Here is a 15,178-nt window from a genome sequence, read left to right as displayed (position 1 = left end):
TTCTGTGAGTTTTGCTGCTCTGGGCATTTTCCTATGGCATTATTTGGATGTTTTTTGGAGCGATCATGTCATGAGTTAGGGGGCCTTTCCTCCACCATCTTCTTTGTTCATTATTATTATCACTTTCTATGCTTTTTATGCAAACTGAAATTCTTTTTTGGATCCCTAAAATTTTTTATTAATTGATTTGTTCAATCCTTTATTTTTGAATCTTTTCTAAGGACATTTTGGAATTTCTAGAAGAAAGTTTTGTTTTCCATTTCTTTCCTTTTCTTTTTTTTTGTGGGGCAATGAGGGTTAAGTGACTTGCTCAGGGTCACACGGCTAGTAAGTATCAAGTGTCTGAGGCCAGATTTTTTTTTTTTTTTTGGTGAGGCAACTGGGGTTAAGTGACTTGCCGAGGGTCACACAGCTAGCAAGCGTCAAGTGTCTGAGGCCAGGCCTGAACTCAGCTCTTCCCAACTCCAGGGCCGGCGCTTTATCCACTGTGCCACCCAGCTGCCCCTGAGGCCAGATTTGAACTCAGGTCCTCCTGAATCCAGGGCTGGTGCTCTATCCACTGTACTACCTAGCTGCACCTCAGCCTTTCTAATGTTGTTTTATCCGTAAGATCCTTTACATTGCAGATTTTCTTCAGTGTCCAAATTTTCTTTTGACTTGATCATTATCTGTTTTATTTTTCTTTCTAAGGCATGATGTGGAATGCTGGAAAAATACTTTTCATATTGCTACTGTAGACCTTGGTCTCTGGATGTTTTATTAATTTTCCCCCTTATCACATTTTTTTTACTTTATTCATTTTGTTCCCCCTTCCTCCCAGTATAAGGCAGAAGTGGAGAGGCTGTGTAGTTACTCTGGATTACAGTGTATTCATCCCTACTTGATTTCAAGGTAGTGGTAGTGGTTGGAAAAGGTTTGGAAGGGGAATTCTAGTCTGGAAATTCAGTTGAAGTGCTCTTGGAACCAGAGGTGATAGTTGACATCTTCTAGATGGCTACCTTTTAGAGGCAGCTAGGTAGCAAAGTGTATAGAGCAATGGACTTGGAGTTAGGAAGACATGAGCTTAAATCTGACCTTAGATTTGTTTATTATTGTTGTTTCTTTTTTTGTGTGTGTGAGGCAATTGGGGTAAAGTGACTTGCCCAGGGTCCACACAGCTAGTAAGTGTTAAGTGTCTGAGGCTGGATTTGAACTCAGGTCCTCCTGACTCTAGGGCCGGTGCTCTATCCACTGCGCCACCTAGCTATTTTTGTTGTTTCTGATTCTTTATGACCTCATTTGGGGTTTTCCTGGCAGAGATACTGGAGTAGTTTTCCATTTTCTTCCTTCTCCAACTCATTTTACAGATGAGGAATTGAGGCAAACAGGGTTAAGTAACTTGCCCAGGGTCACATAGCTAGTAAGTGACTGAAGCGAGATTTCAACTCAGGAAGATGGGTCTTCCCGACTTCAGGTTCTCTATCCACTGTGCCACCTAGTTGTCACTTGCTCCAGTTTTCTTAACTATTAAAATGGGGATAATAACAATACTTACCTCCCAGGATTGTTGCAATGATATATTATTTGTAAAGTACTTAGTACAGTGCCTGGGACATAATAGCCTCTTCTCTCTTTCTCCATACATGTGTGTGTAAAGATACACACACACACACACACACATATATACACACATTTGTGTATATGTATATACAGTATATATACATATATAGTATTACATATAGTATATATATAGCCTACTATGTATATACTTACTCTCTCTAGTATGTATGTATGTATGTATGTGTGTATGCTTATTCTCTCCCCCTTTCCCTTCCAGAGTGAAGTGGGAGCAATGGCCTCAGAAGTATAAATGAACTGCTGACATGGGGGAGGGATTATTTATTTCCTTCCCCATTAATTTAGAGGCAGATATGTTGACATATGGGGACAACATTGATCCTTTCCGCCAGTTTGGAGAGTGAGCCTTTTGGGGAATAGGGAAATTCCTTTTTTTGGAGGTTGCATTTGCTGCAGTAGGTGTGGTAGTGATAGTGTATGGGCCTTCTGGCTGGTGGGGAGATTAAGGGGCTAGTGAAAGCCTACTCTGTTAAGGTAGAGATTGGTTCCTTGCACTGAGTACTTGCCTGGTAGCTGGAGGTCAGCTTATTGAAGTTTGGAAATGGTTGAATTAGATTGCCCAGTTGTTGCTGCCTGTGAAATTAGTGGCAGATGCCACAGTCTATAACTCTACATGCAGCAATAACTTGGCATAATTTATAGAAGCAGATAGACAATGGCTGTGTCCTCTCTTCCCTCATTCTCCTCCTGTTTCTGGAGACTTCCAACAAAAAAAATCTCCGTTCCCCCCATCCCTCTACCTCTCTCTCTCTCTCTCTCTCTCTCCTCTCTTCAGCCAAGGTTGGGATGTTTTAAATGTTATTGAAGGGGTCAGAGCAGAACTGGCCCTTTGACTGTTTTTTTTACTTTGTCATTTTAGAGGACTTGAAGATAAATTTCAAACCCAACTATGGGAACATTTACTAAACATTTATAGAAATAAGTGCAAATAGTGAGAAATGCAGTACAATTTTGCTATCTTAGTAGATTTAATAGGTCCAGAGAGGAAAGATGTAAAATGTCGAGAGATATAATTGTAATCATGCAAATAAGGTATTTTATGCTATAAATTGAAGAAGGGGACATATTGATTAAGCTTATAGGTTTCACAGGGGAAAAAATATAATTAAGTCAGATTCAATGTTCCAGAACTAACAATCATAACAGGATACATAGATATTTTCTTAATCAACTTAAGCTAAGCCATTTGACATATTAAAATGCATCATCTTCTTTCAACCTTATGACCAATTTTTCATATTTTTTCTTTGGAATTATATCATTTTTGTAAAGGAAATTTAGGAAGGACATTGATAAGCTGATGAGGAAGGAAACCAGGATGGTGAAAGATTAATAAATATTTAGTATATATTATGCCCTTTACCTCTATATAATATATTTTGACATTTTCTGGATTCAAGTTTTTAATCTGATAGCAACTTTATCTGATTTTATTTTTAAACTTCAATCAGTGTGTGTGTGTGTGTGTGTGTGTGTGTGTGTAGTGAAGTGGATGGAGTACTGGCCTTGGAACCAGGAGGACCTGAGTTCAAATCTGGCCTGTGTGACCCTGGGCAAGTCACTTAATCCTGACTGCCTCAAAAAAAAAAGTGTGTGTGTGTGTGTGTAGACCCAGCTTTTAACTTCAATGTTGAGTTGTCTTTAATGTCTAATGTTGAAATGTCTTTAGTTCATGTCATGAAAGGATTGATTGAAGGACCTGAGGATGTTTACCCTGGAGAAGAGAAGACAGCTAGGTCAGAAGTGGGGCAAAAGACATGATAGCTGGTTTTGACTAACTTGTATAATGACATAGGTGGCATGCTTATCCTTTTTTTTTTTGGTAGGGCAATGAGGGTTAAGTGACTTGCCCAGGGTCACACAGTTAGTAAGTATCAAGTGTCTGAAGCTGGATTTGAACTCAACTCCTCCAGAATCCAGGGCTAGTGCTTTATCCACTGTACCACTAAGCTACCCCCCTCTTATCCTATTTATAGATGACACTGAGCTGGGAGGGATAGCTAATACACTGGATGACCAAGCAAGCATCCAAAAAGATCTTGTCAGGCTAAAAAACTGGGTTGAATATAAGATAAATTCAGTTTCTATAAATTTAAAGTCTTATACTTGGGTTCAAAAAATCAACCTCACAAGTAGAGAATAGAGAATGAAGAGACAATAATCTATCTGAAAAAGACCTGGGGCTTTTAGCAGACTTCAGTCTTTTTTTTTTTAAGTGAGGCAATTGGGGTTAAGTGACTTGCCCAGGGTCACACAGCTAGTAAGTGTTAAGTGTCTGAGGCTAGATTTGAACTCAGGTACTCCTGACTCCAGGGCCGGTGCTCTATCCATTGTACCACCTAGCTGCCCCTAGACTTCAGTCTTAATGTGAGTCAGCATTTCGATGGCATAGCCAAATAAGTGGGCACAATCTTGGACTACAAGACTGAGCTTCCAGGAATGAGAAGATGATATTCCATCTGTTCTCTCTACAGATAAGACTGTCATAGATCATCATATTTATCAGAGTAGCTAAGTCTTTCACTAAAGTGGTCATGGATTGGAAAGGATGGTTTCAGAGGTCCCTTACAACTCTAAAATTATGTGTTAATCATATGAAAACTATCATGTGGAGGAGGGGTTCAGTTTGTTCCATTTGGCCCCATATAGCAGAAATGGGAACAATGAGCCAAAGATGTAAATAGGCAAACTGGGACTTAATATAAGGGAGAACTTCCTAATAATTAGATCTATCCACAAAGTAGAATCAGCTGTCTCAAAAAGCAATGGGCATTTCCTAAATGGACATCTTTAAGATGAACAATAAGACAAGATGACCGCTTATCAGGTATACATAATGGATATTATTTTGGGGGGCATGGATTGAACTGGAAATCCCTTACAGCTCTGAAGTTCTGATTGTATGATACCATAAATGTATCAAGAGGGAATTGATTGGAAAATAATTTTAGCAACAGGATGTTACTAAGAACACAAAATCCCCTCATCAGCTAAGAAGCTGACTATCTGATGTGCATTAGCAAGTTTCAAGTTATATCTTAAAGCTGTCAATGTGTGTCCACTGACGGTTGATTTTTATCTTTAGTAGTATTGAGAATCAGCTCTAGTTACTTTGAAATGGGAGGACACTTATAAAGTACACATGTTCAAACATGGCTTAAAGATGTATTCTATTTCTCTAAGTTCCTTAAGGCAACTCTATTGGTTCATAGTAGCTCAAAAAATGTGTGAATGAGTGAACATTTATAGTGTCTGCTATGGAGTAGTGTTCACAAGGTTTCTTAAAACCATTTGTAACATCTGAGCAAACCCTTCACTCCCCATCCCGAACTTCTTAGATTGAATTTTTTGTAAATAGTTTTAGGAAGACAGCTCATCTATGGGTGAAGCATAGGTTACTCTAACTGCTATATGATTAACTAACTGATGTTAAACTTGCCAATCTTTGACTAAAGTTTGTTGTTCAGTCATTTCAGTTATGTCAGACACTTCATGATCCCATTTGGGGTTTTCTTAGCAAAGATACTGAAGTGGTTTGCCATTTCCTTCTCTAGCTCATTTTATAGATGAGAAAACTGGGACTAACAGGGTTAAGTGACTTGTCCGGGAAACTTTGCACAGCTACTTACTAAGTGTCTGAGGCCAGATTTGAACTCGGGTCTTTCTGACTCCAGGCCCAGCACTTTATCCACTGTTCCACTCTTTATAATAGTAGCTTAATAAATGCTTGTTGACAGATTGACTGACCATGACTATTTTTTAAACATTAATTTTTACAAAAATTTTGTTTCAAATTCTTTACCTCCTTCCACCTCCATCCTCACCCATTGAGAAGGCAAGCAATATGATACCCATTACACTTGTGAAATCATGCAAAACATATTTTCATGTTAATGGTATTACCAAAAAAAAAGAAAGAAAAATTAAGTGAAAAATTATGCTTAATTCTCCTTTCAGAGTTCATCAGTTCTCTCTCTCTGGAGATGGATAGCATTTTTCATCATGAATCCTTTGAAACTGTCATAGATCATCATATTTATCAAAGTAGCTAAGTCTTTCACAGTTGGTTTTTATGACGGTATTGCTGTTCCTGTTCTGGTGGCAAAAAAGAGAAGATTACATGAAGAAACAGGGTAAAACTAGTCCACATTAAATATTGTTGGTGAAAGCTTGTTTCCTATTATCCTCCTCCAAAATGAGTGTATAGATGAAGGTATTAATTTGTGTATGGATAACTATCATAAAGATTTTATATAGATGGAAGCATAGGCATATAGGTTGGTAGTTGTTGATGTTCTGTTTTTTCATATCAATAAATTCTGAGATTTTTCTATACTTTAAGTATCTTCTTATTCTTTAGATAGCTTATACATCAGTCCCTCAATGTCTTTACAATTGTATTGCCTTCATCATGGATCTTCCTGTTCTGCTTCTACTCACTTTGTATCAGGTGATATAAGTCTTCCCAGGTTTTTCTGAAACTATCTCCTTCATCATTTCTTACAACACAATAATATTCCATCAAATCATATACCATGACTTTTTTTTAAAATTTTTTTTGGGTGGGGCAATGGGGGTTAAGTGACTTGTCCAAGGTCACACAGCTAGTAAGTGTCAAGTGTCTGAGGCTGGATTTGAACTCAGGTACTCCTGAATCCAGGGCCAGTGCTTTATCCACTTCGCCACCTAGCCGCCCCCTTACCATGACTTTTTTTTTTTTTTAGTGAGGCAATTGGGGTTAAGTGACTTGCCCAGGGTCACACAGCTAGTAAGTGTTAAGTGTCTGAGGCTGGATTTGAACTCAGGTTCTCCTGACTCCAGGGCCGGTGCTCTATCCACTGTACCACCTAGCTGCCCCATGACTTTATATATATATATATATTTTTTTTTTTTTTGGTGGGGCTATGGGGGTTAAGTGACTTGCCCAGGGTCACACAGCTAGTAAGTGTCAAATGTCTGAGGCCGGACTTGAACTCAGGTACTCCTGAATCCAGGGTCGGTGCTTTATCCACTGCACCACCTAGCTGCCCCTTACCATGACTTTTTAAGCCATTTCCCAATCGATGATCATCCCTTCAATTTCCAAGTCTTTGCCACCACAAAAGAGCTGCTAATAAATATTTTTGCACATATAAGTCCTTTTCCTTTTTCTTTGATCTCTTTGGGATACAGACCTAGTAGTGGTATTGGGAAGGCTCTTCTTCTTTAGGTAACTTGCAGCAAGGCTCATTAGAAGTTAAAATCCTTGAGGGAAGGACCCATTTTTACTATTTATGTCATATATCCATTGTCTAGTGCAGTATCTTGAACATAATAAATGTTTATTGAAATGTAGATCAAAGTAGTGCTTTCATTGGATTATGGAAAAATACTTCTACTTCAACCATTCAATAGCCATGTGATCTCACCAATTTGGGCACTGCCTTCAACAGTTTCCATCATAATCTGCTCATGCCTTTTCATCTTGTATAACTCTTCCTTATGTTCTCCTGTATATCCTCTGTTGTGGATACACCCAATGTACTGGATGCCTTCCTCTAGGTCTATTTACCATTACAATATATGGGTTTTCCATCTGTTATGCCTTACTTTGTTTTACCTGCCCTTTCTATCATATATCTCTTGCATGGTATTTTTTATTTCACTTTTTGCATTTAATCTGTTATTAGTAATATACTGCTGCATGTTCACAGTCACCATGCTCTCTCCACTGCCCCTTGAGCAACCCGTCTTTGGATTTATCAGAGATTTATTTAATGCCAAATAGCAACACCAGAAGAATATTAATGTCAAAAAGATGGGTTTTTTTGTTTGTCTCAGGGAGAAGCACTGAAAACACTATATAAATTCTCATAAGCAATTCATCCTGCTTTCTTCATCCTATTAAATTCTGGTCCAGTTTTATTGTCCATTTGCAGTGTCTGTCCAAGATTTATGTACTGATGGACAAACCTTATGGCATATTTATCTAAATGCATACGTAACAACCACTGGAAAGTTTTGGCTACCACAAAGACCCATCTCGTAAAGAGAAGAAGCTATTACAAGATCAGGCCTGGAAGGCAAGGATTTTTCACATATATAAGGAGTTTTGAGGGCTCTTGAGGGAAAAGGAGAGTTGGCAGGCATCCTGTGGGAGCAATGAGACTGAGGCAGCAGGGACCATGACATCTACAATTCCCTTCTTTAAGACCATGAGAGAAAACCCCATAATGGACAAATGGAGAGGTGTGTGACTGTTTTTTGTTATAGATGCTTGCTTTGGCAGCTGATGTCCTGTTAGGGGGGAAAAAAAACCACCAGACAGGAGAAACTAATAGTCTTTAATTCTTCACACACACCCCTTTACTTCCACTTAATTGTGTTTTTAAAAAATCCTGTTAAAGAACACATTTGATGGACTTGATCTTAATTCTCATAAACTTAAATTGCTTGGTATCCCATTGTGGCATGAGGTCATGGAACAGATGGGAGAACCACACAAGAGAAAGTGACAACTCCTATCAGAGAGCTGGGATCTAATCCCCCTGCCCCAACCTGTTTTTAGAAAATTTTACTCTCTAACTAGGTGTATAAGCATGAGCCATTTTATCATTATATTATCATGTGCAATGCCTGGCTTGTAGCAGACAATCAGTGCTAGTTGAGTAACTCAGGCTCATAGCAGTAAGTAAAGGTTACACATATCTATATAGGTCAGTACAATAGGCATTTTTCATTTACTTGGTTTTTCCTGAGTGGAGAGTTGGGTCCAACTCTTTTAAGTGATTATGGATCTCAGCTAGGAGGATATTTCAGAGCAATCAACACCTAAAGCAGGAGCATCTGGATGACCTTACTACCTATAGAGAATCCTTCTGTTATTTGGACTCTGTGCTGGAGTCTTGCATGACAGTGTCAAGCTCTTTTGGTGAGTATAGATCTCCCTACTTTATGCTATAACTAGGTGGTACAGTGGATAGAATGCTGCACTTCTACTCAGAAAGACTATGAGTCCAAATTCTATATCGGACACCAGCTATGTGACCTTTGGCAAGTCATTTCTTCTCTCTTGGCTTCAATTCCCTCAACAATAAAATTGCATCTACTTCCTAGAGCAGTTATGAGGATCAAATGAGATAACATATGCAGAGTGCTTTGCAAATCTTAAAGCACTATATAAATACTACTTATTAATATTATGTTCATCTAAGCTTCTGTAAAATAGGAAATAGAAATATTATGCCCAATTTACAGATAAAGAAACTGATGCCTAGAGAAGGTAAATGACTTGCCTTTGGTCACCCAGTTTATAAATTTCAGAGACAAGATTTGAAAAGATGTCTTCCTGACTCCTAAGTCCAAGATTCTATCTAACATGGCAAAATATCAACTGTAAAGCTGTACATCTATGCCTTTAAGTCTCAGATATTGCTAACTTAAATGTGCTAATAAAAGAATTTTCAAATTTCCCTTTATCGTAGCATCTGTCAAAGAATATTTTTGTGATTTTAAAACATGCATGGGGATTGTTTGTTGGAGCAGAACCTTTAAGTCAGAATTTTCTCTACCTAATCAAATAGTCTGTATAAACAGCAAACAATAAGCACAGTGGGATCTCTTATTTTCTTCTTCTTCCAATCAATTGTGTGCCTGTAAAGATGTATTCTGTGGTAGAATGTTATTTATGAAAATCTGACTGCTACATTCACATATTTTCATCGATGCTGTTTTCCATAGGGCTATAAATTTTTTCATAATTCTCATAAAGATTTTGTCAAGACAAGTCTACATATGTCAGTAGTTACCAATATCTTCTTAAATCTTTTTTTTTGAATTTTTTTTTTTTGGTGAGGCAATTGGGGTTAAGTGACTTGCCCAGGGTCACACAGCTAGTAAGTGTTAAGTGTCTGAGGTCAGATTTGAACTCAGGTCCTCCTGACTCCAGGGCTGGTGCTCTATCCACTGCGACACCCAGCTGTCCCTACCAATATCTTTTTAATCTTTCTTTTTAGTAGTAAAACATCCAAATTTCTCTTTGAATTATTCTTTATTTTCATGTCTTTCTGGTGTCTTAGGCCTCAAACTTGAGGGCCCTCAAAACTGTGTTGCCTCCAGAATATGCCTCCTCTCTATATGCTTGGTCTGGTCTTGAATGGCAACTTAACTGTTATATTCTTAAATTATTGTTATAATGTAAATGTATAGAATGATGAGAATGATCGCACATATTCCACACATGTAAATCATTCTCATTACTTTAGTTGGTCATAACTTGATTCAAGTAATCCAACTAAATTTTACACTTTTTCATCCTTTACTGATATTAGCAGAATGCTAATGTTTCTGATAGTTTGTTTTTTTTCATTCTTTAAGTTGCCCCAATAACCTCTGCTCAAAGCAATTAAGTATAGTGATCTTTAGTAATACCCTAGTGAAGCACAGAAGCTTGTAGTCCTCCAACAAAAAATGGGAAGAATAAAGTACAGAATCTTCTTCCATGTTTGAATGACAAATGAAGGAAGTTGGGGTGGCAGATATACTGGAGACAATTTATCATTTGAAGCAATATCGGCAACTTGTGTAGCAAGGAAGATAGATCATAGATTAATATAGCTGGAATTTATGTTGTACTTTAAAGTTCATAAAACATTTTACAAAATTTTCTCATTTGGTCTTCAACATAAGGGTATGCTGGTAAATATTTAAAAACCAGGTCTCTGGGAATGGAAATGCACACATAGCATACTTTAAAGTTTAATCTGATGTTTACATCTAAAATTTAATCTGATTTAATTAAATCTAAAGATTTAATATGATGATTAATCCATATATATATATATATATATGTATATATATATATATATATATATATGTTTGGTTTTTTGCAGGGCAGTAAGGGTTAAGTGACTTCCCAGGGTCACACAGCTAGTTAGTGTCAAGTGTCTGAGGCTGGATTTGAATTCAGGTCCTCCTGAATCCAGGGTTGGTGCTTTATTCACTGAGCCACCTAGCTGCCCCATAGCATATATTTTTAGGAGTGATTGAAGGAATTAGGAATGTTTAGCCTGGAGAAAAGAACCCTCAGGTAGGACATTATAGTATTCAAGTATTTGAAAGGGTATCATATGGTGTAGGGATTAGGCATGTTCTATTTGGTCCCAGAGAACAGAATGAGAAGCAATGAATGGAACTTGCAAATGGTTGAAATTAGGCTTCATGCCAGGACAAACTTTCTAATAATTCAAGCTGTCCCCAAATTAACAGATCAACAAGGATTTATTAAGTCACCCACTATGTGTCAGACATTGTACTAAGTGCTAAGAATGCAAAGAAAGGCAAAAAACCAGTCCTTGTTCTCACAGTCCGATGGGGTGACAACATGTAAACAACTATGTACAATTCATCCCACTATCTTTCTTTTCAACTTTTGACCCAAAGTCAAGCTATATTTTCTAGAGATAACATATATCAGATATACAGATATATTGTCCAGCTATATTGTCTACATCAGATATATATCTACATATATATACACATACATACATACATATATATATATACACAGATTGTTGGACAGTTTCTCATGGCTATTCATCAGATATATGTTTATGTGGTCCACATTAAATATTGTTGGTGAAAGCTTGTTTCCTATTATCCTCCTCCAAAATGAGTGTATAGATGAAGGTATTAATTTGTGTATGGATAACTATCATAAAGATTTTATATAGATGGAAGCATAGGCATATAGGTTGGTAGTTGTTGATGTTCTGTTTTTTCATATCCATAAATTCTGAGATTTTTCTATACTTTAAGTATCTTCTTATTCTTTAGATAGCTTATACATCAGTCCCTCAATGTCTTTACAATTGTATTGCCTTCATCATGGATCTCCTCTATATATACTTGCTCAAATATAGCTACTTTTACCATCTGTATTCTTTTAGTGACATTTCTACTTCCTCTGAAAACTATTCAGGGACTGTGATGTTATGATGCAAATGTGGTGGCTCCACTATCCTTGATTAAAAAAACACTTGTAGTAATTTTTTTCAAATCTTTTCAATTTTTCTTCCTCTTGTTGTCCTCTTTCGATTTCCATCTTTGGATATCTGGATGATTTTGTTTAGTTGGCTGTCTTGTCGAGTTTTCTTTAGACTAGTTTTACCCTGTTTCTTCATGTAATCTTCTCTTTTTTGCCACCAGTGACCAGTACCCTAGTTCCATTTAACAATTTAACATCAATTAGCTTTTCCAAATGAAGAGTTATTTTGAAAATATGGCAAGACTAGAAATGTAAACATTTCTCCCTCTCCCACCCCCAAGGCCTTTGGAACCAGGCTTTCTGCTTTATCATCCCAGTCTCTGGGGAGAGTGGGCTCAGACTTAACACAGTTTCTACATAGCACTAGTCCTATCAAGTTCACTTCCAAATTTGGCATTACAATTGGATGAGCCCTCCACGTTGGCTAATGCTGAGTTGGGCCTGGTATGTCCCTCCTTGAGGTCTAAAGCTGTGCTGGCTAAAAAACCTTGACTTGACACCCAGACCTCAGGACCTTCTCCTGACTTCTCAGTGCTGATAAGCTGATAATCATTTCCAGTACCCTTCAACTAAAACAAAAGGACAAAAGTGTAGCCCCAGAATTGTGGCATGTAATAGGTCACATTTTGGCCTTGAATAGGGAGGGCCCCATGCCTCTTCCTTTGTCTTTCTGCTCTCACTAGACAGCATCAGTCAGGAAGAAGTCACATGAAGAGAAAGGGCTAAGGCTCTGGTTAGCTAAGCCAGTTACAGAATGTCTATATATGCCCCAGATTGCTCCAAGGTACTTTCATTACATGTTATCATGACTCTCCCAGAAGCAGACTCCTTGGCTTCTTCCTTGTGAGGAAATGTATCAGCTGAGTATGATAATATTTTCTCACAAGGGCTAGCAAAGAAGGAAGGAAGAAAAGGAGGAAACAGGCATTTATTAAACAGCTATTATATGCCAGGCACCATGCTAAGCACTTTATGAATATTATTTCATTTGGTCCTCACAATACCTCAGGAAGGTAGGTACTGTTATTAGCCCCAGTTTTACAGTTGGGGAAATTGAAACTCAGGGAGAATAAGTGAATTTCCAGGGCCATACAGCTAGTAAATGTCTGAGGATATATTTGAACTCAGGTCTTCCTGACTCTTTATCCCAGCTGTCTGTTTACACCTTCACCTAGAAAGCTTTGGGCATCATTGGTTAACACTAGTAAAGATAGAATGAATGAATAAATAAAACATTTATTAAGCACTTCCTTCATGAAAAGTAGAAATAGAAAAGTTAGTCCCTACTCTCAAGGAGACAACACATATGCAAGGTTTCAGCTGCAAGTCAGATGGAAAAGTTCCGTTATCCTTAGTTGCAGCAACACAGCGGATGGCAACGCCTCTTCTTTAATGCCATTTCTACCAATAAAATCATCTCAGTTCCTAATGTTGAACCATTTGACAATGCCAAAGACTGGTAGTAAGACTGTTCTTTCCTGGGTCTTCAGTAGCTGGACTGTGTCACCTGCAGGAGCAATTGCCAGGATCCATCTTCACAGCCAGTGGGATTGAGTGGTGCAAAGAAATAATTGTTATTTGAGGTTTTTATGACCCCATCTTTTGGCTAGAATTTAAAAAAACCCAACCTCGGCTCGCACACTGCTTTTTTTTTTTTTGTTGTTGTTGTTGTTTTTTAAATTCTAGCCAAAAGATGGGGTCATAAAAACCTCAAATAACAATTCTTTACATTGGCCCCTTCTCCACAGTAGTTGCTTTCCTGAATGATAGTTGTGAAGGTTGAGTTGGAAACACTGCTATTCCCAATGCACTTGGGTTCACAGTCCTGGGCTGATCCCTCCAAGGTTAGAGGGAAAGTGATGATCAAGGTGGTGGTGGTTTGATTTGCCTGGCATATACTGCCTCCTGTCTTTTCCTTGTTGCTTCAGCAAGAAGATAGACAGCTATAACTGCCCAGCTTCATTTCTAATATCTCTAGACTCTGTTCTAATACCAGGGTTCCCATGGAAGCTTCCTCTCTGGGCAGAGGACTATACTGAAACTGAAAGAAGCAGGGACATTGTATTGGGAGGATTGGTTGCATAGAAGGGATAGAAGAAGTGGCTGTGTTAAAAACCCATTGTAACTATTTCTACATTATAGCCATTGCACTTTGAATCCAGTTTTGAACCCAGGGAGCTTCAATGAAACACAATAAGATTCTGAGTTTATTTAGGGGAACTATAAAAAAAAAGTTTCTGCTAGCACCCACCCTATCACCTCCCCCCCCCCCAAGCATCAGGTCTCGTTTGTTCTTGGCTTATGTTCTTTCTAATTCTAAAACCCACGTCTCCAGAGATAACCAAAAAACTAGGGAGCGGTTTGTAGGGTCAGAGATTTTAAAGATGGAAATGACCTGACTCCATTTGTTCCAACCCCCTTATTTTACAAGTGAGGAGACTAAGGGACAAGACCATCATTTGAGGAGGGTCATACACTAAGGTAGAATTCTTGAATCCAAGTGATCCTGACGCTAAGCCCAGACATCTCAATGGGGCAAGGACCTGTTATGGGGTACTGGGAGAGGAGGAAGGGGAGAAAATGGAAGAGGAAGACATTACAACTACTTTTTTTTTTTAATGTATGAGGTATTTTATTTTTTCCATTACATGTAAAGATAGTTCTCAACTTTTGTTTATACATGCTTTACAATTTCAGATTTTTCTCCCTCCCACCCCTCCCTCCCCCCTCCCCTAGACAGCAGGTAATCTGATATAGGTTATATCTATATATCTCTATACATATACATATATATATATATACACACACAGATATATATACACATAATAACATTAATCCTATTTCTGCATTAATCCTGTTACAAGAGAAAGAATCAGAGCAGTGATGCAAAACCTCAAAATAGAAAGAAAAAAAAAACCAACAGCACCCAAAACAAAAGAAATAATATGGTTCAATCAGCATCTATACTCCACAGTTCTTTCTTTCTTTTTTTTTCTTGGATTTGGAGATCCTCTTCTATCATGAGTTCCCTGGAACTCTTTTGTACCATTGCATCGGTGAGAAGAATATAGTCCATCACAGTAGGTCAACACTCAATGTTGATGATACTGTGTACAATGTTCTTCTGGTTCTGCTCATCTCACTCATCATCAGCTCACGTAAGACCCTCCAGGTTTCTCTGAACTCTTCCTGCTCATCATTTCGTACAGCACAATAGTATTCCATTGTATTCATATACCACAACTTGTCCAGCCATTCCCCAATTGATGGGCACCCCCTCAACTTCCAATTCCTTGCTACCACGTAAAGAGCAGCTATAAATATTTTTGTACATGTGGGTCCCTTTCCCCCTTCCATGATTTCTTTGGGCAAAAGACCTAAAAGTGGGATTGCTGGGTCAAAGGGTATGCACAGCTTTATCGCCCTTTGGGCATAATTCCAAATTGCTCTCCAGAATGGTTGGATCAGCTCACAGCTTCACCAACAATGCATTAGTGTTCCAATTTTCCCACAGCCTCTCCAACATTTATTATCTTC

Source organism: Dromiciops gliroides, chromosome 2, assembly GCF_019393635.1.
Source record: "Dromiciops gliroides isolate mDroGli1 chromosome 2, mDroGli1.pri, whole genome shotgun sequence".
In the NCBI taxonomy this organism is placed as follows: domain Eukaryota; kingdom Metazoa; phylum Chordata; class Mammalia; order Microbiotheria; family Microbiotheriidae; genus Dromiciops; species Dromiciops gliroides.
Note: the sequence above shows the minus strand (reverse complement) of the source record.